Source organism: Lissotriton helveticus, chromosome 2_1 (genome assembly GCF_964261635.1).
Source record: "Lissotriton helveticus chromosome 2_1, aLisHel1.1, whole genome shotgun sequence".
Classification (NCBI taxonomy): domain Eukaryota; kingdom Metazoa; phylum Chordata; class Amphibia; order Caudata; family Salamandridae; genus Lissotriton; species Lissotriton helveticus.
The window spans coordinates 2015033736-2015057649 of record NC_136059.1 but is presented as its reverse complement, the minus strand read 5'-3'; positions in this window follow the sequence as shown (position 1 = coordinate 2015057649).

Sequence of the window (23914 nt, the reverse complement as noted above, 5' to 3'; positions counted from 1 at the left end):
AAAAGATGTTGAAATGGGATGTAATTATATTCCCCCAACGTTGGTAAATGGTAAACGAAGTGAATCCAGAAACAAAGATATTTGTTTAATCCGTTTCCTCTGTATACTTTGGTATTCCTCGCAAATATGCTGTCCCTGGCCAATAATTTCAGGATAAATGGTAACGATGTAACGTATACCTGTAATTATATGAGAATAGTATGAGTGATAATCCATGAAAAGAGTCATTGGATCTCATCCTCTCCCTCATTGGTACAGGTTTTGTACCAAAACATCTTTACACCAAAAACATGGTTTTATGTAAAAATTAAGAATTAGAAGTCAAATTCCATTACATACCTTATAATTTCAACAAATTTCTTATTCTACTTCCACATCGTGATTTTTCGATTTGCTTTATTTTTGTTTTTCCTATTCCCCATATGGCATTACCCTGAAAGAATTGTGTAAATATTGTACAATATAACTTGATTCTTTCACTATCCATACTTAAACTTAAAGATAATTACATTTCTGTCCAAAGGCTAATAGTAATCGCTTTGGATGATTGACATTGTGAGTCACATACCTTGAAACCCGTAACGTGCACGTCCTGCACCGTTATGCAAGTCTGACTTCTAAATCGTCTGTCGACTCTGAATTTCCAAATATTTAGAGGCAGTCACCTAAAGAGAACACGATATAGGCATAAGTATTCGTGTTCATGTACTGGTATTAACCAGTCGCTTACAAGGAAAAAACTCTAGGGTGAGAAATCTTTTTTTAATTTTTAACAAGTTCAACCCCTTTTTATAAGACTACGATATGTACACTCAAAAAAGTCGCCCATACCAACCTTGTGGGCCGCATTGGGTCAGTGGGATATTTTTGGTATTGGTATTGACCAGTCACTCACAAGGGGAAAACCCTAAGGCGACAATTCTTTAATATTTTCGAAGTTCAACATGTTTTTTAAGACTACGATATTTTCACCTAGAATAATCGCCCACTCCAACCTTATGGGCCGCATTAAATCAGTGGGACATTTTTGCGGGTCACCTCCCCATGACACCGAACACGGCCAAACGGTCTATGGGAACCCCCAAAATGATTATGTGTACCGTAAGCGTCAGCCAACCACCATATGTACTTGTGCCAAAGCGACACGCTAAGTTTGAGAGATTATTATCGTGCCACCAGTTATTTAATTGGCATGTACCAAGTTCACGGGTCGAGGCTAATTCTTACCTATCAGGGTCAAAATGTAGGACCCCCAGCTGGCGTCTCCTTCGTCCGCGCGCCAATTCTTTTCCGTAAAGTTTTCCCAGGCTCCTTCCTTCCGATAAATTTAAAGGTCCAATGCAGAGCCACGTGTGAGAGGCCCCGAATCTCGCTATCCTCTACCACTACAATGTGTGCTAACGTGGGCGCCATTTTAAACTAGTCGGAAACCGGACCTGTACTGTTTATATTTCATAAGAAAGTCTTAGTAATTTGTCGTAATGTTTTTAGATCATTGTGTGGATATTCACACGAATATCTGGCCTTTTAACCGATCAGACATGTTGATTATAACACGAAAAGGAAAACTATTACTAATTTTATTAAATCAGAGAACACTAATGATAATTCACAGGAGGTATCAGATAAGTGTTCTATTATGTTTCTCATACATTACTAACATTAAGTCCGCTCCGTAGTCATTTAAAGAAGAAAAATGACAATAATCTTCGCATCTAGTGACCAGATATGCCATATATTGACGAGAGATTATCGCTGCCAGTTCATATGAACACCAGACTGACGAAATGATGACAGTAAATCGACCACCCCCCTATGTTCATAACAGAGTATATCATTCTTACTAATATTAGAACACCAGTGTGTATACTCAGATAAACGTTGTATCACAGTTCACAGATCATACTTCAAAGATCTGCACTTCTCTTATTGTTTTTTATATAAAGAAATGTAAACATTCGGATCAGTTACAAATACAGGAATTTTGCAAAACAGGCACAGGGGAATTTCAGAGGGCTAATTAGGTCAGGCATGAATAACATGAGTTCTGTTGTAAGTCAGATTTCTGATACCACATTAGCTAATTCTTCTCTAACAACACTGTTTATTCCAGATAGTGGTGCATCTCCCCTTCCGTATTGTGTCCCATTTCCACACACCTCAAGCGGCATATCCAAGCTGCTTCTCTTTTCCTCAAGTTGAGTTCACGGTTACCTCCCCTTGGGTGTGGTGGTATATGGTCAATGCCCTGACACCATATTGTCTTGTTGTCTTTATGGTGTTCCTGCATATGATAAGACATCGGATATTTCAGGTCATAATTTCTTACGGCTTGGGTGTGTTCTTGTATCCTTAGTTTCAATGGTCGCACCGTGCTACCAACATATATTTTTTCGCACGCGCACCCTATAACATAAATCACATGGCTCGTATTGCAATTTATATAATGCCGTATTTCATATTCTTTGTCAGTGTTGTATTTAAACTTTTTTGTTTTGTTTCTGCCAAGGGGACAGATATTACAACCCCCACAGGTGTAGAAACCCTTTGGTTTGGTGTGCATCCATGTGCCTGTTTTGTTCCTAATGGGATAGCTAGGACAGAGAATGTTCCGCAAAGTCCTGCCTCTTCTAAAGGTGACTCTAGGCATATCGCTGACATCTTCTTTCAGGTTAGGGACCTCACTCAGTAATTTCCAGTGTTTCCTCAAAACCTTAAACACCTCCGTGCTGTTTTGGGTGTATTGAGTGATAAAAGCTATACCGCATTTGTTCACTTTATCATTTTTCTTTGCTTTCTTGATCAGAGTGTTACTACGAGTCACAGACAAAATTCTCTTTTCCGCTTTGTCTAAGATCTTTTTACTGTATCCTCTGTTAGCAAATCTACTCTTACTGTCCTGTATGGCATTCCGAAAGTCATTTTCTCCAATGGGTCATTCCCTAAACAAGACTGTTTCAGTGACCTTATCCGCAGTTAGGGTGGGGAGAAATCTAAGATGGTTTCACCCGGGACTACATAATCTTAAAAAAGCCGATGTAGAAAATGTGGTTTCTGTTGAATCAACAGCAAGAATGATGATAACTAATGAAATATGATTGATAATGTAATTGAGTGGTGCAAAGTATTGATTATAAACATATGACAATTCACATAAGATTAGAAAAATGAGGACGCTTTTCCTAATGCATAAAAATGAAATGTAGGAATCCGTGTGGATTCATTTTTTAATATATGAGATAGCGAGGGAGTTCTTCGCCTTTGGTTTTATTGTAATTATGCACAATTTGTGATCATATAAGGAAGTTTCTTACCCTATTGATCTTGCAGCATATACATAAAAAAACTTAAGAACGTCTAGAAATGGTGCATGTTAAAGAATGCTGCAATTTTATGTGCAAATGAGGTTTTTAATCTGGTTTAGGTATATGTAATTTGTATTGTTGTTTGCATATTATTTCACGTGTGGGTTATTTTGAGATACTCACAAGGGTTTTTTTGTATATTTTATTTTCTGTTTCACAGCCCTGAAGAAGTTCCGCTTGACGGAACGAAACGCGTTGGCTGGTACCCTATTGGATTATTAAAGAAATTTTGAACTTTTGTGGCATTTATGGATACAGCGTCCCTTATTGTGAAAAATATTCCAGCACATAAACTTTATCAACCACACATGGTGGAGATTTGAAATTGATTGGCTGTGCATTTCAAAGTTTGGTTTAATGGTGAACGTATGATCTTTGTGAATGATGGCTGCAACGCCACCACCAGATTTTCCTAATTTTCTGTTTACTGACAGGATATAATAATCTGCCGGTAAGGCTGTGAGAATATACGGTAAGGAATCTGCGGTGAGCCAGGTTTCGGAGACAAACAATATGTCTGGCCTATCCGATTTAAGTAGTAGGAAAATGTCTAATTGATGTTTTACCAGAGATCTGGTGTTAAGATATAGACAACGGAGGGTCAGAGAATTAGGACTTAAAGAAAGATTAGTGGAGTTAGAGCTTTGAGGTAAGGTAGGAGATAGTTCCTGCGTAAGATGGTGGGGGTAAATATTATTGGCCTTTAGGCGAGCGCATGTTGTAGAGTCAGGAGAGGAAGGACCAGAATTCTGTAAAGAACGAAGTTCAAGGGAGGTGTACCTGGTAATTTCTCCATTATGCCTGGTCCCTGGGCCCGTCCAGGCGCGGCCGGGCGCCGCCGGGCTTGCCTTAGGCGCGCCTTCGCGCGCAAACGGCACGACTGCTGCGCTCGTCCGCTGCGCGTCCTTGAGAGGCACATAGTTATATGGAGACGAGTAGGGAAAAAAGGGCCGTGGCCTCGCTAGAGTGGGCGTGGCTTGTGCGTGGCCGGGGATATGGCGGCAAAATTACCCTGAGCTCCGTGTCAGCGCTAAAGTCCGCTGCGCGTCTGCTCCAGGAAGCGCCCTGTCCCAAGGTATAAGTGCTCAGGGGAAGGTGGTGAGTTTTAAAAATGAGCAATGAAAACACAGTTAAAAACAATATCAGCAGCACAATTCTCCCAGCTTTCCGCTTCAGGAGTAAGAAAGGCCTCTGGCGCGCTCGTAATCAGCGCAGGTTAAATACGTCAGAGAAAAAAGGGGCGTGGCCTCGCTAGAGTGGGCGTGGCTTGTGCGTGGCCGGGGATATGGCGGCAAAATTACCCTGAGCTCTGTGTCAGCGCTAAAGTCCGCTGCGCGTCTGCTCCAGGAAGCGCCCTGTCCCAAGGTATAAGTGCTCAGGGGAAGGTGGAGCGTTTTAAAAATGAGCAATGAAAACACAGTTAAAAACAATATCAGCAGCACAATTCTCCCGGCTTTCCGCCTCAGGAGTATGAAAGGTCTCTGGCGCGCTCGTAATCAGCGCAGGTTAAATACGTCAGAGAAAAAAGGGGCGTGGCCTCGCTAGAGTGGGCGTGGCTTTTGCGTGGCCGGGGATATGGCGGCAAAATTACCCTGAGTTCCGTGTCAGCGCTAAAGTCCGCTGCGCGTCTGCTCCAGGAAGCGCCCTGTCCCAAGGTATAAGTGCTCAGGGGAAGTTGGTGAGTTTTAAAAATGAGCAATGAAAACACAGTTAAAAACAATATCAGCAGCACAATTCTCCCGGCTTTCCGCCTCAGGAGTATGAAAGGTCTCATGGACCCTTGCCGTTTGCAGCTTGTACTGCTGATTGCCTGATCGCTGTTGTAGTTGTTGCCAGCACCAACCAACCCCTGAGGGTTGGCTTACACTACCCAACACTCATCCAGCACACGCATCACTGGACAGGTGACCCTGGCAATAAAAGGGGCCGGGCGCACATACCCGTAGTCAGTTCCACAAACTCACTCAGTGTCTCCGTAAGGTCATTATGTATGCACGAGCGCCACATGCCATTCCACATTACATTGTGCTGTGTACAGCATGCGCAACCATGTCACCACAGGCAGTGGGGTAATTTTCTGCCTGTATCTTTTGACTCATGGTTGGTGCTTTGGCATTATTTTATCAATTTATATTCCAAGAGACTAGGAAGAGACCCGAGAGAGAGAGAGAGAGAGAGAGAGAGAGAGAGAGAGAGGTGGTTGGTACCCCCTATATTTGTCTTTGTGTAAGATCACTAATACATCCTTCCCATTCAAGTAAATCTTTTCATTTTGTTACATCACAATAATATGGTAATATTTTAATAATTTTGTTGACTATTTCCCCTTCTCTCCATGCTATTTGAGAAGACAACTTTACTGGGGCAGTATTTTGACATTGGGCATTGTCCCGACACACTGAAGCCAAGTGGTAAGACATTTTTGACTGCAACACATAGTTGGACTCTACGAGAACCTCTGAACCAGCCTGATAAATACGACTCTTTGTGAGCTTCTTTTTTTCAACTTTGGGGTTTAGTTACAGTTTTCACACTGGACACATGGAATGGATATTGTGAAGCAACTGTTTCTAAATCAAATTTAATATTGTACATGATTCACAATATCCATTCCATGTGTCCAGTGTGAAAACTGTAACTAAACCCCAAAGTTGAAAAAAAGAAGCTCACAAAGACCTCTATCCCCAGTCGTATTTATCAGGCTGGTTCAGAGGTTCTTGAACATGATCCCCAGTCGTATTAATCAGGCTGGTTCAGAGGTTCTTGAACATGATTTTTATATATGATTTAAACAAATAGGATTAGACATGTTGGGTCCGATGTAGGTAATCCCAGATTACCGATTATTAAATACCAAATCATACCGATTCGGTATTTAAGAACTGGCAATCGGGATGTAGGTATATTTACCGAATTAATTACCGAATCGGTATGATTCGGTAATTAATGAATCGGTATTTACCGATTCTGTAATTGCCATTGATTCCTATGGGCCTTGAGGCCCATAGGAATCAATGTCAATTACCGAATCAGTAAATACCGATTCGGTAATTGGGGGAAACATTGAAGGGTGGCAGGGTGTCACTTTGACACCCTGTTGCACCCCTCAATTGTGCATGGGTGCACATGTTGCAGACATACATGCCCTTAGGGCATGTATGTCTACAACATGGCACTGTTTAACAAGCAGAAGAAATGCTTTTTAAAGGGTTTTCTTAATTTAACACCAACTACTAGTTTGTGGTAAATTAAGAATTCTTAAACCCCTGTAGCACTGATTACAGTGCTACCTACATGTTAAATTACAGAATCGGTAATTTTACCAATTCGGTATTTTACCGAATCGGAAAAATTACAGATTCGGTAAAATTACGGATTCTGTAATTTAACATGCCCCTACATCTCACTATCCAAATACCGGTCGGAAACGGCTGAAAATCGGTATTTTCTGCCGTTTCCGACCGGTATTTGCCTACCTACATCGGGCCCATTGTCTCTGAAGATAAACGTGCTGTATTGCAAAAAAATGGCATGTGCACAGTAATTGTGATACTCCAGTAGATAGGCTTTTTGACTTTGGCTCTATATGCCTTGTTTAGATTCAGGTTGCACCTTTGGTGACAATTTTCCGCACTTTTAATTCATTGTATCTTGCACTGTTATGTTTTTAGTAACTTTTTCTCCTCTAAGATGGAGCAGCTGTTTACTAGAAACAGAGTCCTTTTTCTATATCTTTGAACATAGTACTTATATACTCAGTGAATATTCTATGTTGTTATGTGATCAAGGCCCTTTGGAGGCTGAACAACATTAGTGGGATAAAGTAATAAATCCAAATTGCATCTACTGTTCCTGAGTGCGGGTTGTTCTTGAAATAAGTTAGAATGATGCATTAATATTATTTCATTCTAAATTAGATTACTACCTTTTTTGTTTTAAAACAAATGTACCTTTTTAACTAGATAATACATTAAATGAATTCAATAAATAGTAAATAAAAAATAAATATAAATATTTAAGTTTAGATTAGGAGAAAATTCCTTCAATAATATTCACTGCAAGATTAAGTTAATAGCATTGTAGTATTCTCTAATTTTGTTCTACAGTTAAAATAAATATATACATTAATTGACATTGAGATTTATCATAAAAGTTGTAATAAACTGTTTTACATTTCCCTGTATTTGCTACAGGGATATCTCTGTCGTGGTCACAGAGACCTCTGCTTATATGTGAAAAAATACTAGTAGTAACGTTATACTGGTAAATTAGGCTCCACCCCTGATTTAAGGGGATGGAGACGAGTGAGTCTACACAACAGCTCACAGATTAAAGCTCTATACGGTCTAATCAGGAGCAAGAGAGTCTAACCCAGGTGAACTGGACACAAATCACATGACGAAATGTTGTTTTTGTGAGTGCACTTTAGAATCTATCCATACGAGCTAAGGGGGAATACACCAAATGCATTGGTTACTGTACCAGGCAGAGAGGGCAAAAAAGTTAGAATGGGTGTGATGGTCTGCATACAAAGAATCGAGACAAAACAAGACAAATCAAAAGTAAGCAGGATATTTTCTGATGTCTAGCTTGTACAAATGGCATTCAATACTTTGTTATCAAGAATTAGAAGTGGCAGACTTTGCTTGCTAGGATCCACTCTAGAGTGACTGAGAAGCAGTGTATGGGTATGCATCGGTTACACGCAGCCAGCCCTGATAAATGGGCTACGGGGTCCAACCTGGAGTAATAAATGAGCATCTCATGGCATGTACTGGCTATAGGGTCCACAAAGGAGTAGCACAGAATCAGCTAGGGGTCTGCATTAGGTACAGAAATAATAGTCAACAAGGCAAATGCCCTAATGGTTTCACACATAGTGACAGAGGAGCAGACCATAGAATACACTCACCAAGTATCCTGTGGGATTAACTCTGGAGGACAGAGGGGAAGCGCCCAGTGTGCGCACAGTATGCACTGACTACAGACAGCCAAGGTAAATGACTTACTGGTTACACTCAGGAGCAACAAAGGAGCAGCCCATTGTGTGCACTGATTTCATGTGGATATCCTAAACGCCAGTGACAGCCAGTACTTTTATCAGGGAGGGGGATAGATGGGACACAAATGCAAACATAAACGCTGCCCACACCCATGCAATCACACATGCGTGCCCATACACACACACACATATCCATTCACAACACTCATCATATATTTTCATGCACACACCAAACATTAAAAACAAATCACACTTACCTGCTGAGCTGTATCTTGGAGGTCCCAGGAGGGTTGGGACTGCTGCCTTTCCTCATTGGCTGACCTTACATCAGCCAATGAGAAAAAGCAGCAGTCCCTACTCATCACAGAGTGGGATGGAGCCAGTAAGAGTTGCTGACCCCACTCCACTCTGTGATGCGTGCTAGTGATTGACACTCAGCCCTGGAACCTTCAGGGCTTAGAACTGAAGGACTCGGTGTGAGGCAATTGGTGATGCTCCTCTCATCATGATTGGGAGGGCCTCAAGGTGCTTTGCCAGGCTGAAGATGTCATGCCCCCAGGAGCTGTGACATCTTCAGCCTGGCAAAGTTCGGTTCAGGCAGCCAGGAGCCTGCAAATGTAGTGCATGTCTAGCTCTCGGCTGCATGACCGCAAAATAAGAGCGTCTGTCAGGCTGACCTTTGCTCAGCCTGACAGACAATTTTGTTTATGGGCAAAAGGTGAGGGGACGTGGCCCCTTCGCCTTTTAGGACGGGCCATGAATGCTGAATGCCCTACAGGCTCCACACCAGAGTAAGGCAACTGGAACCTTGGTATAATGCTGAAGCTTTGGAAAAGAAAATAATTATGACTGGTGAATTGATATGTGTAAGAGTTAAGGGAATAATAGGTGTAGGACTAAAGTCATGGGTTGGGTACATGCATTCCCCAGCACAAAAAAGATAAATCAATATATTAACTCACATATTACCTTTACTGTCTTTGTCGGGATGTCTGGGCTAGATGAGCTAGAAGGAGAAATTGTAAGGAGCAGTTGGTTTCAATTAATGGAACGAAGGCGAGAGGGGAGGCATTGGGACTGAGACACCGGCTGAGAAGGGCTAATCCAGAGAGGCAGGCCCAGCTCCCATGCTGCAAAAGGCAGACTGGAGGTACATTTTCTCAGTTAAATAAAGCTGCAAAACAGAATAACCTGTAAGCATGGAGTTAAAGCCACGAGAACCCCATTTCTAATTAAAACATGTTAACACATTGGTTTTAGCACCGTCTCCGCAAGCTAGTTCAAATTCAATTTATAAATCTGTCTTACCGGTAGGAACTATTCTGCTTGGTAAAAATGTACACACAACCAGTAAGCTCGGTTCCTACTTATGCCTCTAGGCGCTACAATTAGGCCTTAGAAATTCCTTCTAAGACTTGAGGATGTTTCAGTCTAGCACCGTGTAAAACATTGAGGATGGTATTTGGTGGTCAAAGAGGTTTGACTGAGTGAGTAGGGAGGGGTAGCTGGGAGTAGACTGAAACACTTGTTACTCTGAGCCAATCAAGAGAGTCGACCCCGCAGTTGGCACAAAAATACCCAGAAAACATTCAGAAGCACATGCATTGACCCCTGTGTGGTATGTAACAAATCTGGCAAGAGCCATGTGCAAGACAGTAGCTGCAGGCGAGAACCTCGGGGCCATGTTGAAGTTCATGTTGAACATTTGAATAATGAAAAATCGATTTCCATGCACATATTATTCATATCAAATCAACAGTCAGTCATAATCAACGTAAAAAAGTAGCATTTGCATAAAACCTATATTTACTACAGGTTAGGATATTGTTGTAACTATTTTTGGCATCAAAGACCTTTAAAGACCTGGAAATAAAGATTTGTTTAATCAACAGCCAAACTGTTGTCAAGTTTTTTGTCAATATATTTCCCAGCCCAAATATCATTACTCTGAGGTTTCAACTGAGTGCTTTTAAGACTAATATGAACCCCTAGCTTCGATCAATCTTTATGTTACTTACAGGAAGGGAGCGCTATTCAATATTTGTCTTTGTTAGTTTGTTGGAAGCAAGCAAATATACATTTTTAATTTTGTGTTGAGCCCATAAAACAGGTTTTACTTTGTAGGGTCTACCCTCGAAGGCATGGAGTGTGTAGATAGTTGGTACTCCAGTGCGGGAAAACACTGACTTTGTGAATACCTGCAAATGTATACATTTGTGGGTATTCACAAACGTAGCTACTAAAGTTTTCAGCACTAAACATTGTAAGGAATTTACTCCAGGTAGGCCAAAAGTAAAGTCTTTACAAGATTAATTGTGGTTTAGGTAAGGGATTTCTCCAAATGACAACTATTTTCTCTGTGGAGAAAAATGAAAACAATAGAATGACCCAGTGCATTTGTACTTTCTTAGTAGATTGGTGCAAGGGTAAATGTACATGTGGATCTTTGTTCTAGCGAAATTGGAAATTCCCAGAGGGTTTTTGCAAGAATACTTCTACAATTTTTCTGAATTTGTCAAAGCCATAATTATACACCAATACCAGGGCCTGCAATAATGTGCAGATGCATGACTTTCTATGAGAAATGTAAAAACTAAGGAATCTGCGGTAGATTTACAAGAACTGACACATCTCTGCATCTTAGCAGAGATGCGTCATTTAATTTGGGTCACATAAGAAAACCTTTGCGCCACCATGGATGCATTGCATTTACAATGCAGCGCACTGTGGCGCAAGGATTGACAAATGCGTACAGCATCTATTGGCGTAAAGGTAACTCATTCCTGGAGTCGTGTTGCAAGCAGAATGCAACCCCTTCAATGCTTCGGAATGCTTATTTCTATTATGCTGCGTCACTCCTTACGCCTGCTTAAGGCAAGCTGCAAGCAGGCGTAAGATTTTGACGCAGTGGCATAGTAAAAGTGAATCCGTGAAATCTTGTAGATTTCACCGAGTCACTTTTACGAGGCTTTCATGCGTCGGAACGCCCACCCTGCATACATTATACCTGACGCAGGTATAATGTGACGCAGGACTTTACAATGTGACGCAAGTCCATAGATGTGCTACGTTGTAAATGTGTCGTAACGTGGCGCATTGTTCACGACGCCGCTGCATCACAAAGGTGATGCAACGGCGGTGTAAAAGGTTGCAAGGGGCTTGTCAATCGGCCCCTCAGTTCTCATTATGTTAAATCTGCGAACCCCCCACAATCCTAAACTGCCTTCTCCTTATCACATATAACTGTACGGCTCCTTATCATGGTGTGTATACCTTTCATATTAAACCTTAATTTAAATAAGAGGGAATGCTTCTAATGTGGGAATTCTATCCACTACGCATTACCCCCTCATAAGACGTCTTTGTCCCAATCACAATTTAGGCCCTTATCATAATGTCAGCTGGAAAGCCATCCGTCAGCTGGTCATAGAATTTCCACCGGTGATCATGAGTTTACATCTGTCCGTTGTTTAATGATTCTGGCGGTCGAATGGAAACCCACGGGGGCCATCGGGGCTATGGGAGGAATAGTCATCCAAAAATGGCAGCAGAGCCAGCCTCGCCTCTGCCGTCAAGATTACAATGTTGCTTTCTGCCTGCCCCTTCATGGTGGTCTGCCTGCATTAAAAAGGGAGCCAGAAAGTGATTGTGATGCCCTCTAGCAGGGCCCCCCTTACTCCCTAGCCCTCCATTATGGTCCCTGGGGGGAACATGGTGCAGGGATGTTTGAAAACATTAATTTTTCAATTGCAGCTTGTGCTGCAGCCCTTTTCTGGCCATCCCACAAGCTGCAATAGAAAAATGGACGTGTCCAACCGCCAATAGGGCGGTCGCATCCTAACACTGCGTTTTGACCCGCTGACTAATAGTCCGGAGGTGCCATTCCCACTACGGTGTCAGTCGGACACTCGTCGACCAACATCATAATCAGACCCATAGTGAGGTTGCCCTGGCCTACCAGACAGGCATATCCACAAACTAGTCCTTTTATGACTTTTGTTAGTTTAAAAGCTCCCCCCTTCCTCTGCCATTCATGTTTGTTACTGTCTGCAACATGTAGGAGACGAGCTTATCTTTTTATTTACGTTTAAAATAGTATTTATGTTAACTGCATTGTTTGCTGGGCAATGGTGTTTTGGTTGCATCGCCCGAAGTCACGGATCAGTGAGTCCTCTCCAACATTCACCACAATATTAAATTCCATTTGATCAGCAACAATCAGCAGAGGTGTTCTGACTTACACCATTGTCAAAAGACCTACATAAGAAGTAAACAATATTAATGGGTGTGGACAAATTGCTCCTACAGAAAGCAATAGTAAAGGTCCGTCCTTTGCAAGAGTGAGGCTTGTATTCAATTCTTTTCTTGGTTCACAAACCAGATGGGTCGTTTCATCCGATCTTGGATCTGAAAGCATTAAACAAACATGCAAAATTAGAAACCTTTTAAATGATAACTTTACAGTCCACCATTCTCGTAATTTGGAGGGTTGACTTTATGTCAATGTTGGATTTGGAAAACATGCATTTTCGTAGCCTAATTCATGCAGAGAGTCAAAACCGCCTGAGGTTCTCAGTAAAGGAAGACCATAATCAAATCCAGTCTCTGCCATACGGCTTCTCAACGTCTCCTCTGGCCTTCACCAACGTATTAGCTCCTGTTGTCAGAGTTTGGCAACTCAAGGGAGTTACATCTTTCCTTACCTTGATGACTGGCTAATTTGTGCTTCTCTTCCTAAGGCTCAAAAAGCAGTAACAACTACAGTTTCTCTCCTACAATAGTTGGGGTTCAGACGGAATTTCTTGAAGTCCCATCTTGACCCAGTTCAACATTTACAGTTCATAGGGGCAATATTTCATACCTGGAGCATGTCATTGTTCTACCCCATTCAAGAATCAAGACATTACAATTCAGCATGCAGACATTGTTATCCCTATCCTCAGCACCGGGCAGTCTTTGGTTGAGGGTTCAAGGGTTAATGGCGGCAGAGTGGTCCTTTGGGCTACACCTCAAACCACTTATAAATTATCTTTTGACTCATTGGGACCATGCTCTAAACAATTACGACACACAAGCCCCATTATCCCGAACATTGTACAAGAACTGGGTTGGTGGCTTATCAGTACGAATTTGGAAAAGGGTGTGCCAATTCAAGTACCTGCCCCCATATTACTAACAATGGATGGCAGTTTGTGGGGCTGATGAACAAGTCTAGGGATCTGAAAGTGAAGGAGCAGTGGTCAGTGGTGGACAGAAATCGATCTTCCAATTGGAGGGAGTTAGCTACAGTTTGGAAAGCAGTATACTACTTTCAATCAAGGTTGCAGGATGTGAACCTGGCGGAAAGCATGGACAATGGGGTGGTGAGATGTCACCTGAATCATCAAGGAGGTACACAGACTCCTCTTCTGAACATGTTGGCTCACCCGATTTGTTCATGGGCACAGAAGACTCTAATTGGCATTAGAGCAGTGTACATTCAGGGGGAGTTCAATTATCAAACAGACACCTTGAGATGGAATCTCCCCTCATCCGTGCTCTACCATTTTTTCCATGCTCTGTTTCTTCATATCTACTGTCTGTTCAGGGAACCATGGATAGATGTATTTGCCTCTCCCACAATGCGTTACTTCCAATTCTTTGTTAGGAAGCAATTCGTCAAAAGGCTTGGGTGGTAAAAGCTCTCTCATTTTCCTGGCTTCCAGGTCTCCTGTATGTTTTTCCACCAATTCTCTTCACCCCCAAGGTGCTGCAGACGATTTGGGAGAAGAGGGTGTCAGTGATTCTGATAGCCCACTCTGGCCGCAGCGGCTTTGGTTTTACCATGTTATTCAATCTCCTCAAGGGCATGTTTGTCAGACTTCCATTCATTCCATCACCGTTCTAGTTCCCAGTGTTGCCATTGGGTCAGATATAACAGTTGAAGTTGATGGTGTGGTTCTTGAATGGTTAGTATTGGAAGAACTGGGTTGTTCTAGCTAGTTGGCAGCTGGAATACAGTTATGTTATGTTATGTTATGTTAAAGGGATTTGTAAAGTGCATAGCTGCCCCAAAAATGGGTCTTCCTAGCTCTAGACCTTGCAGCTGGATAAACTATAACCAGCAGACTAACAGAAAAGGGCAGGTATTATAAGGAAAGGAGCCATGTCTACACAGATTTCCTTAATTGCAGATGGTTCTCAATGTTTCTAATAAGGAGAGATAGTGAGTTCCACAGAACAACGTCCTAGTCACGAAAGGAGCGGCCTCCATCTCTGACTCTGCTAAAATGCTGGAGATTGGCCAGATTAAGATCAGTTGAGCAAAGGAAGCGGGAGGGTTATTGTCACTATAAAATATTGGACAAGATGGGAGTCCTCTGGGAGTACAGAATCTTATGACAACACACAAAGTTTTAAAGCGGATGCTCTTTCTCACTGGGAGCCAATGCAGCTTGAGGAGGAGTCTAGATACAGGTCAGACTTTCAGGAGGGAAAAGAGCAGCCTGGCTGCTGCATTTTGGGCAAGCTAGAGTCTTCTGACAAGAGACTTATTGGTTCCTGGGTACGAGATGTTGCAATAGTCCAGCTGTGACAGCATTACTGCCTGGATGATAGTTTGTTGGGTGCTTGATACAGTTATCCTGTAAATGATCCAGAGTGCTGCTGAGGGTTTAGATCCTGTTTTAGGAGAGCCCTTCCAAGTTTTGGAATTTTAAAGAGAAGGTTTTTTGAAGAATCTGGCTTTAGCCACTCTGGCTGCTCAATGGGCAGTGATCAAGCCTTTTGTAGTGCAAGTGGAGAATTGCAAGATGTTGTTCCACTAGTGGTCCGGTTGCTTAAAAGATTTTGATTGGGAAAACAGTCACACCAGTTATCATCCAGTCTTGAGGCTTGCCTACAGTTCTTCAGGGTTTACAATTAACCCCCATTTGAACTGCTTAAGGAGGCATATATGATCTGGGAGGCAAATAAAACAGCTTTGCGTATTGCCATTACATCGGCCAGGAGGTCGGGGGAATTGGGTGCATTGGTGGTGTCTTATCTCTACTTACAGATTCTCCCTGATAGAGTTGTATTCAGGATGGACCCCAAATTTATTCCAAAAACTATCATCTACATTTAATTTAAAGCAAGAGGCAGTCTGCTAGTTTTTCAAGAAGGTGATAGTATCCAGGCCCCTTCCTCTCTGTATGTTAAAAGAGTCTTTATGATTTATTTACAGTGCACAAAGGAATTTCAACTTGAGAATTCATTTTTTGTCCCTTTGGGAAGTGTTAATAATGGGAAAAGTTACCACCACATCTCTCAGTAGATGTAATCAACAGGTTATTTGTCAAGCCTGTGATTCTCTTGGTAAAGTTCCTCCTGCTCAAATTAAGGGGAAATCAACTAGGCCAGTTTCTGCCTCACGGGCAGAAGCAGCCGGAGTGTCAATCCATTAAATCTGTAGGGCACCCACATAGAAATACCATCATACTTTTGTCAAACATTATCTGCTTCATGTTTTGCATTCTTCCTCTAATAACTTTGCCTTGGGTGTGATAGATGCAGCAATGAATTAATTGTTGTTTTCAATAAAGCAATGTAGATATGATGTTAACTGTTTTATTTGGTTGCTTTTGAAAACCTCACTAAGTTTTAACTGGGATGAGGAGGTCCTATGAGGTGGTAATGAACCCATTACTTACTGGTAAACTTCAATGCCCCGATTAAGATCCTCTTCGTCCCAGTCAATGACCCTCCCTTAATCGGGATAACAAAGTTTATCAGTAAGTAATGGGATCATTTCAGGCTGCCTTAAAGAATGATTTCTGACTAACTCTTTAAGCTGCAGAATTTTGTGTTATCATATAGAAAACTCTTTTCAATTGGCAGCATATAGGATCCCTTATTGTAGTGGTGTTTATATTGACATTTCCAAATGCTTTGCAAGGTCTAAAGTGCACAAGCTAGTTTGTTGCAGGGATTCTGCACATACACAGAACTATGCGCAGGAAACCAGGACCTTGGTGTGTATCGTTGTACCGGAAAACCCACCTCAGTACCCAGAATCCCAATCCGACTAGCTATAGTTTCTCAATCGTTCTCCATACTACAGCAACGCTACCAATGATTAGACATCCTAGAACATGTCACTCCGTTCCTCTCAGGAATTGCGGGAAGAAGAACACTCTTTCGCTCAAACTCTCATACTTGTCCACAACATGAGTAAACAGAGACACAGTATAGTTTAAAATGTTTATTTTAACTAACATGCTCTACAATGCAGTATACTAGCAAACACAAGCAACAAAATGCATAAGAACAATATAAACAGCATGGTTACAATTCCATAAAGCACAAACAGGACAATCATTTTTATAATGGTAGTGGAAACAGGGCTACTGCGCCTTACCACCCTCCCCGTGCTACAAGCTAGTTTATTATAATTATAGAAGACCTCTAAGCATTGTCAGGGGGACCCCATAACACTAAGTTTAGATGCAAGGAATCACATCTCAGGACAAGCACATCTCTTCGTCGTTGGAATGAATCTCTCCAAGTGCCTTTTCATGCATGTATTGCCATATTGGAAGCACTCGACTTTCAATTGTGCAGCTGTGCTCTTTGTTGTGTCTATGGGATGCGGGACTGACCAAAGTGAATCAACAAAATACATTGTTTTTTGACCTTGAACATGCTGTGCAGACTAGGAGTACAGTGTACAGCTAACTGTGTGAATGGTAGACAGTTCTAATGCACAAATAATGCAGCAGATTATCCACCAAAATAAAGCCATGTAGTAATGTGCACAAAAGCGGCAAGATGGCTGCCAAGTATAAACAAACTCTTGCTAACTTAGCAATGTCTGCAGTTAATTATATCACCCTCCCCTGGTCAGTCCATTAGAGAGAGTTTTATGGAGAACATGGAGTTGAAAAAGTTTAGAGTAAGAAATTAGAGCATTGATCATTAAGTGAAGTGATATTTCAACAGAAAAAAATCAATTTGGAATTTAGCCTGTAAGTAATGTGGCTCACAGAGGGAGAGAGAGAAAACAATCTTGTGTCTTTTAAAAAGGTTGAAATGTTCAAAAAATCAACAAAAGAGAAAAGAGAAAAAAGAAACCAAGCCAAAAATAAATATATTTATACTGCAGATGATCGATGTCAGCCAGGTTAATCCACCAACGTGTATGAGCAGTAAGTTGCAACAGCTTCCAAGAGGAAGTCATTGTTATCGTCAGAAAAAAGGGAAGCCATCCATTCAAGCAAACTGAAAGAACAGACATGTTAATCAATAAGTGGTGCTTCCAGCACCATCAACGGACAACTTGTGTGGTACTCGATTTAAATTCGTTGTAGGAAATCCTGTGCCACTATGCCACAACTCCAAGCGCAGTCGCGCAGGCCATAGTTACAACACCCGAACACTCTTGCTCATGGGACACTCAGGGACTCATCAGCAGATTAAAATCCATGGCAGGAGACACCGTATTGGAGAGGCAAAGGTCCAATGCCCATTCAAATGAACATTCTAAGCAGATGAAGACAGGTTGCACGCAAGTGTAATATGCTAAATGAAAGCTCAATCCATAAGCCACGCTGAGCGTGGCCAGGGGCAAAGTACCATAGCATTCAAGCATACAGCTGCGAAGCATCTGCAGTTGGTCTTGGCTGTGCAGCGCCACTGGAAAAGCAGCCATTATGTAGCATGCAAATTAATAGCAGTATTTCAGCAGCTAAGGCAAGTAATTGTGGCAACCCACCGAAGACACTGGAAAAAATAGAATGAATAAATGCTGGTATTATACAAAAAATAGTTGTGAAAGAAGACACAAGGCCAGAGCCCATAACTTTAAAAAAGGGGCCAATCCTGCAGTATTAGATGCATTGGAAATGGTATGAATCAAAGCACCAAAATGCATTGGGAGGTCAGTATTAAGAAGGGCTTGAACCTCACATTGGTTATTGGCCACATGAAGGACGAATGTCTCACATGCAGATGTGAGGGAAACTTCTTTTTGGGACAACAATGCTCTAATTCTGCTCAACTTATCGAAGTCAGCCCTCAAGGTCGGAATGGAAGGCCAGACCGGATTATCGAGTTTCCCATGTGGGGGCGGAAACAGTATATTTTTACAGCAAACTACACGTTGCGAGACTGTCACAATGCATGGGATTCCAGCAAGCATACAGCAGCATTCCTCATTATTTAAAAGCAGATAACTACTGCTTGCAAGCAGAGTGAAAGTTGGTGTAATATTGGGCACTGGCACACCTTTCAGAATGCATGAGAGATTCGGGGCCGTTTAATTACAGGCTCCGTGCAACTGTATATTTTTGCAAACCAAAGAATGGCCTATGGTTGAATCGCATTATTCTCCACTAGGTAAACCTCTTTTTCATCCCACAAGCATCTGTAAGCGAATTGTAAAGACCACACTTCATGAAGGAATGCGCTGCCTAAGGGTTCATAGCAGCCTAGCGTGTAATGCTTTATACAAGAGATACATTTAAATAATGGAAATGGTAAGGTTATGTCTAAATGTATGAGCAAATCAGCAGCTTCATTTTCAGCTACAGAAAAGGGCAAGAATTCTAATTTTTCATTGTGTAAAAGAGTGTATGTAGCATCTTTCATGGACATAAATCGCTGTTTGTCTGTTAAGTTAAACAGCATGAATAAAGATGTAGCATTCAAATAATTCGAAGGAACATTCCCCATCTTAAGAGTTTGTAATGTCAATGCAAACTGCATAATTGAATGCAATTGATTCTGTTCATGATTCAAAACAAACACATCATCTTGCACAATATCAACAACAGATGAAACAATACTGTCCAATGTTTAACTGCGGGAGGAAAGTGTGTTAATACTATTATCTACAACAGCAAGGACTTTTTCCAAATTAGCCTGATCTATGGCCCTTAACCTGGAAGAAGCCTCAATTTGAGAAAGCTTCCATATTTCATTATAAATTGCGTAAATAAATTGTTTCGATCTAGCACCAGCAGGGCCCTTTATAAAATCTGTCACATCAATGTCACCTAATAATAACAACAAATATTGTTTCACAGAGGACAGTGTTGAGTGTTTTAACCAATTTTGACATAATTTACCAACCGAGTAAGTAGTGACCGAGTGGGAATTGGAAAAACGGGGATCAGGCCTATCCTGTGTATAGCCAGGGGCCTTGCCATGGAAACGCAGTAGGCACGAATCCGAGCGTGTTTGCCAGACCAACCAACCTAGGGCTTCTAAAGCAGAAATATTAAAAGTAACATTCTGGAATAAGGACTGCAAGTTGTCCGTGGAATAATCAGTATGATCGGTCCAGTTCAGATATGTAGCCAGAGTGGGAATGGCAGGGGCATTCATTTGGTTTGAAGTAGCCAATCCAAAACACGTAGTCTGATAGACCGAATCATTCAAAAATAAAATCTGAGCAGGAAGAAGGCACGCGCAATGTAAAGCTTCGGTGCCACGTATCTGCCAGGCTCTGGAACCCCACACAGATTGAAGGGCTATTGAGGCCTTCCACAGATCATAGCCACCCACCGACAAATCATTAATAAAAGATTGGGAATGCACTAATTTGGTGTGGGTGAGCATCACTTTAGAATTTGATGAAAAATGTAATTTAAAATAAAGGGATTCCGGTTTGGATTTATCATAATCAGTAAAATAAGTACATTTTTTCAAAAATGTTTTGGAGCTACCCTCCAATGGAGCCGGGCAATGTTCCCACTGTGTGAAATTAAAAACATTTCTAAATGTATTAGCTTTTTGCAGGAAATGATGGCCATAAGGCTGGTAGCAAAACAAATCAGCATAGTTTGCAGTATTCAAATACAAATTTTCAGCATCAAAAGCAGCATAGTACTGCAAATCTGAAAACAGAGATTGTATAGCATTTACGTCCCAATCATCAGATCTTATATTGTGCTTCACTACATCACCCATGGAAACACAAAGTACATTTGGCACAGTAATTATCTCTGTAGGGCCATGAATCAGAAACTCCACTGCATCCCAAACTAGGTCATCCGCAAAGGGTTATTGACAAAGTCCATTTCTGTGGCAGTATCAAGCTGCACGGTATCGGAAGCGCCCAACACCGGATTCCTGGAAATCGCAGTACTTGAAGACGTTGATGTTATACCATTCAGGATTGGCCAGATGCTGTAACCTGACATTGTCCACAGAGATGTTTCAATTGTCTTTTCAACCAGGAAGTGGTGGTAAAATGACTGTACGAGTTCCCTTCACGCCAAGCACTGGGACAGGTGCACCATAAGAGGGGCCAAACTCTTTTTTGTTTTCCACCTTCTCTCTGCCAAGGTCTCCGACTTTGGGTAGCAAGCTGACTACCGGAATCTGCAGTGCCGCATCGGCTGAGGGCAAATGTTACTTTGCAACACTGTCCCGGGTCTCTTGTAGCTTCTGAAATACAGCAGAATGAGTATTTACGTCAAAGGATGCAGCAGAGGCCGCAATGTCTAGATCATCAAGCTCTGGCACAAACATTTTCATGCCAAAGAGCATTTTGTATGGGGACCGCCCACCCAGAGATCGTTTAGGGAGATTATTTAGTGCATGTTGTACGCTATACAAATGGGCGAACAAATTTCTACCAGTACCCAGGACCCTAGCTGTCAAGGATTGCTTTAAGTCACGGTTCATTTGCTCCACAACTGAATTACCCTCAGGCCTGTGTGGAGGCAAAAATTTGACCTGCACTCCCAAAGACCCCATGGCCTCCTTGTACGCCTAAGAGGCGAACTCAGGACCCTGGTCTGAATGAAAAGTGCCACATGCAAAAATTCCCACAAAACACGCAAATCCCTGATGACAGTTCGAGCATCAGCACTTCGTTGTAGCCACACCCAAAGAAAACGCGTGAACGAATCAACTGCAACTAAGATGAGCTTAAAGGCAGTATCTGAAGAAAAAGGGACCGCAGTGATCTAAAAAACACATCCAAAAGGTCTATTAGATATTAACAGCGATGTCTACAGTGAACGTGCTGCCGAAGAAGGCTTGATCTGTTGCCAAATTTCACATGAAAGCACATCATTACGGGTTTGTTTATGCAACCAATGCCACCAGAAACGCTGCTGCAAGATTGAAACAGTCACAGACACTCCCGCATGGGCCGAAGCCAAGCCTCCATGTGCTACTGTAATCAGTGAAAGTCTGCAGTCCGGGTTGGAATCAACCTATCACCAACGTTGTTAATCCTCACATAAGGAACTTTATCAGGACTTAAGTGATAAGAGTACTTTGAAGGGAAACCTTGTGGGTAATTGCCCCCCTTCTCTGTAGAAGCAATAGCTGCCAAGATGTCATTTTCAATCTGAGAGCTTATCTGACGAGGTCCCTGGGTTGCCCTCTATCCCTCATGGCAGAGGGATACCGCTGACTGCGCAACTTCTCGCCGCACTCGCGGGTTGAAGCGAGGGGCTTGGAGCTGCTGCTGCACAGGACCCGGGAGGAGCAGAAAGAACACTCGACTACTTCGAGCAGGACAGTGAGAGGCAGGGACTCAATAGACCAGGAGTCCCTGCACAGCTTGGGAGATCGTGGCCGCGCCCCCTCGAAACCACGCCCCCGCCTAGCTGAGAGTCAAAAGCGTGCAAATTCAGGTGCTTGGTGGGAGAGCTTACCTGACGAGGTCCCTGGGTTGCCCTCTATCCCTCACGGCAGAGGGATACCGCTGACCGCGCAACTTCTCGGTTGAAGCGAGGGGCTTGGAGCTGCTGCTGCACAGGACCCGGGAGGAGCAGAAAGAACACTCGACTACTTCGAGCAGGACAGCGAGAGGCAGGGACTCGATAGACCAGGAGTCCCTGCACAGCTTGGGAGATTGTGGCCGCGCCCCCTCGAAACCACACCCCCCGTCCACACCACTTCCTACTTACAACCGCAAACGGCGCTCAGTGGAACGCGAGCGGAACGCCGAGCGAAGCCCGGGCAAAGGGCGGGCAGTCTGTGGCAGTCAGGGGCTGGCTGAGGCTAGGCTGGCCCACCCCTCTGTCATCGGCGACTCACACAGCGCAGGTGGACCTATTAACACTAGTGAGAGTATTTGCTCTTCATTTATAGCACGAGCTAATGACCACCCGCTCAGGGAAGTGCTTGAGGGGAGGTGGCGGAGGGTGTCCAAGCGGTGTCATAGGTACCATGGACAAATTCATCACACAGGTAGCAGCCGTCATAGAGAAGGAGATAGCTATGACGGAGCGGCGGCTTTCGCAGGAGCTAAATCCGTCTAAGAGATCATCCTTGGGCTCTATAGCTCTGGCAGAGTCACCCATAAACAATTCTGCTCCCCCTTTAACCTCTCCTCATACATCCGACGAACCACGGCTTGTGTCATTGAGGGCTAGTATTGACAGACTGGAAAGCCTGGCTGCATCATCTACTCACGCTCCAGAGGTTGATGGCATTGAGGCACCCCCTCCTATTGTTTCCCCTGTTACTATAACCAGCTCTGTGTCCACACCTCCTACAGCGGGAAATCCTAAGTCGCTGGGCAAATCGCTGCTGGTCCCTAAGATCTCGGCATTTACTAAAAGGAAAAGGAAAAGGATTGCTAGCCCGTTTAAAAGGAGCTCCCTGAAACTGTACAAGAAAGCACGGAAACAGGGTTCCAAGGGCTTAGGTTCCAAATGTCCAACAAATTCCTCTTTTCTATTTAAGGGGACGGGTTCCACCGCAGAAAATGTAAGTGCCCTTCCCGTTCCAACCCACCAGCCTTTGTCTTCCTGTGCCCCGGCTACCTTTGCACAAATCAAGGGGCTGTTGAAATCACTGTTGTCTCCGATTGCTGACAGAGTAGCAGGGTTGGGAGATAGGCTAGACAGGCTTGAACAATCAACCCTGGATAGCTTCTTCTCGCTGAAAGCACTTATCAAACTCCATTCCAAGATAAGGGAAGAGGGGCAGGGAGGGACCTCCCCAGATAGTACTACCATGGTGTCTCAGCATGCCTTGCCTGATGTAACCCCTGCGGCTAGTGTAGTAACCCCTCAGCCGACTGACATTGCATAGGCAGTGTCGCTGGGGGCTTCCTCGGGGAGTGCTGGTCAAAGAGCGCTAGCTCTTCCTAGTATCCCTAAGCACCCCAAAGTGCCGGGTCGGGCTGAGCTGCCAGGGGGGAGCGGCCCAGTAAAAACAAAGGGAACCCCAAAGGGGTTGGGCAAAGGTAAAGCCACTTCTCAGGCCCGCCCAGCCGATTCTCTGATTTTTAACCATCCCCCTACACACCCACAAACACAATCACCAAATGTTGCCAACAAAGCCGTATTTTCCCAAACTGCCCCTAAATCTCCTCCAATGAACTTGCCCCCTGACTGCCACCCGTATGTTGCTGTCCTTATTAATGTACCCACACTGAAGGCTGGTCACAATGAATCCCCCCAAGCTTTATTAAACAAAACTATGCACTGGCTTGAGTCCAACAGACCCCTTGCGAGGGGCCTTGATGGACACATTATAGGAGCCAGAAGGGTAAATTGGGTGGGTTACGGACACAAGCTACCGGAAGCAGACTGCGTGGTGGTCAATTTTAGGGACAGAA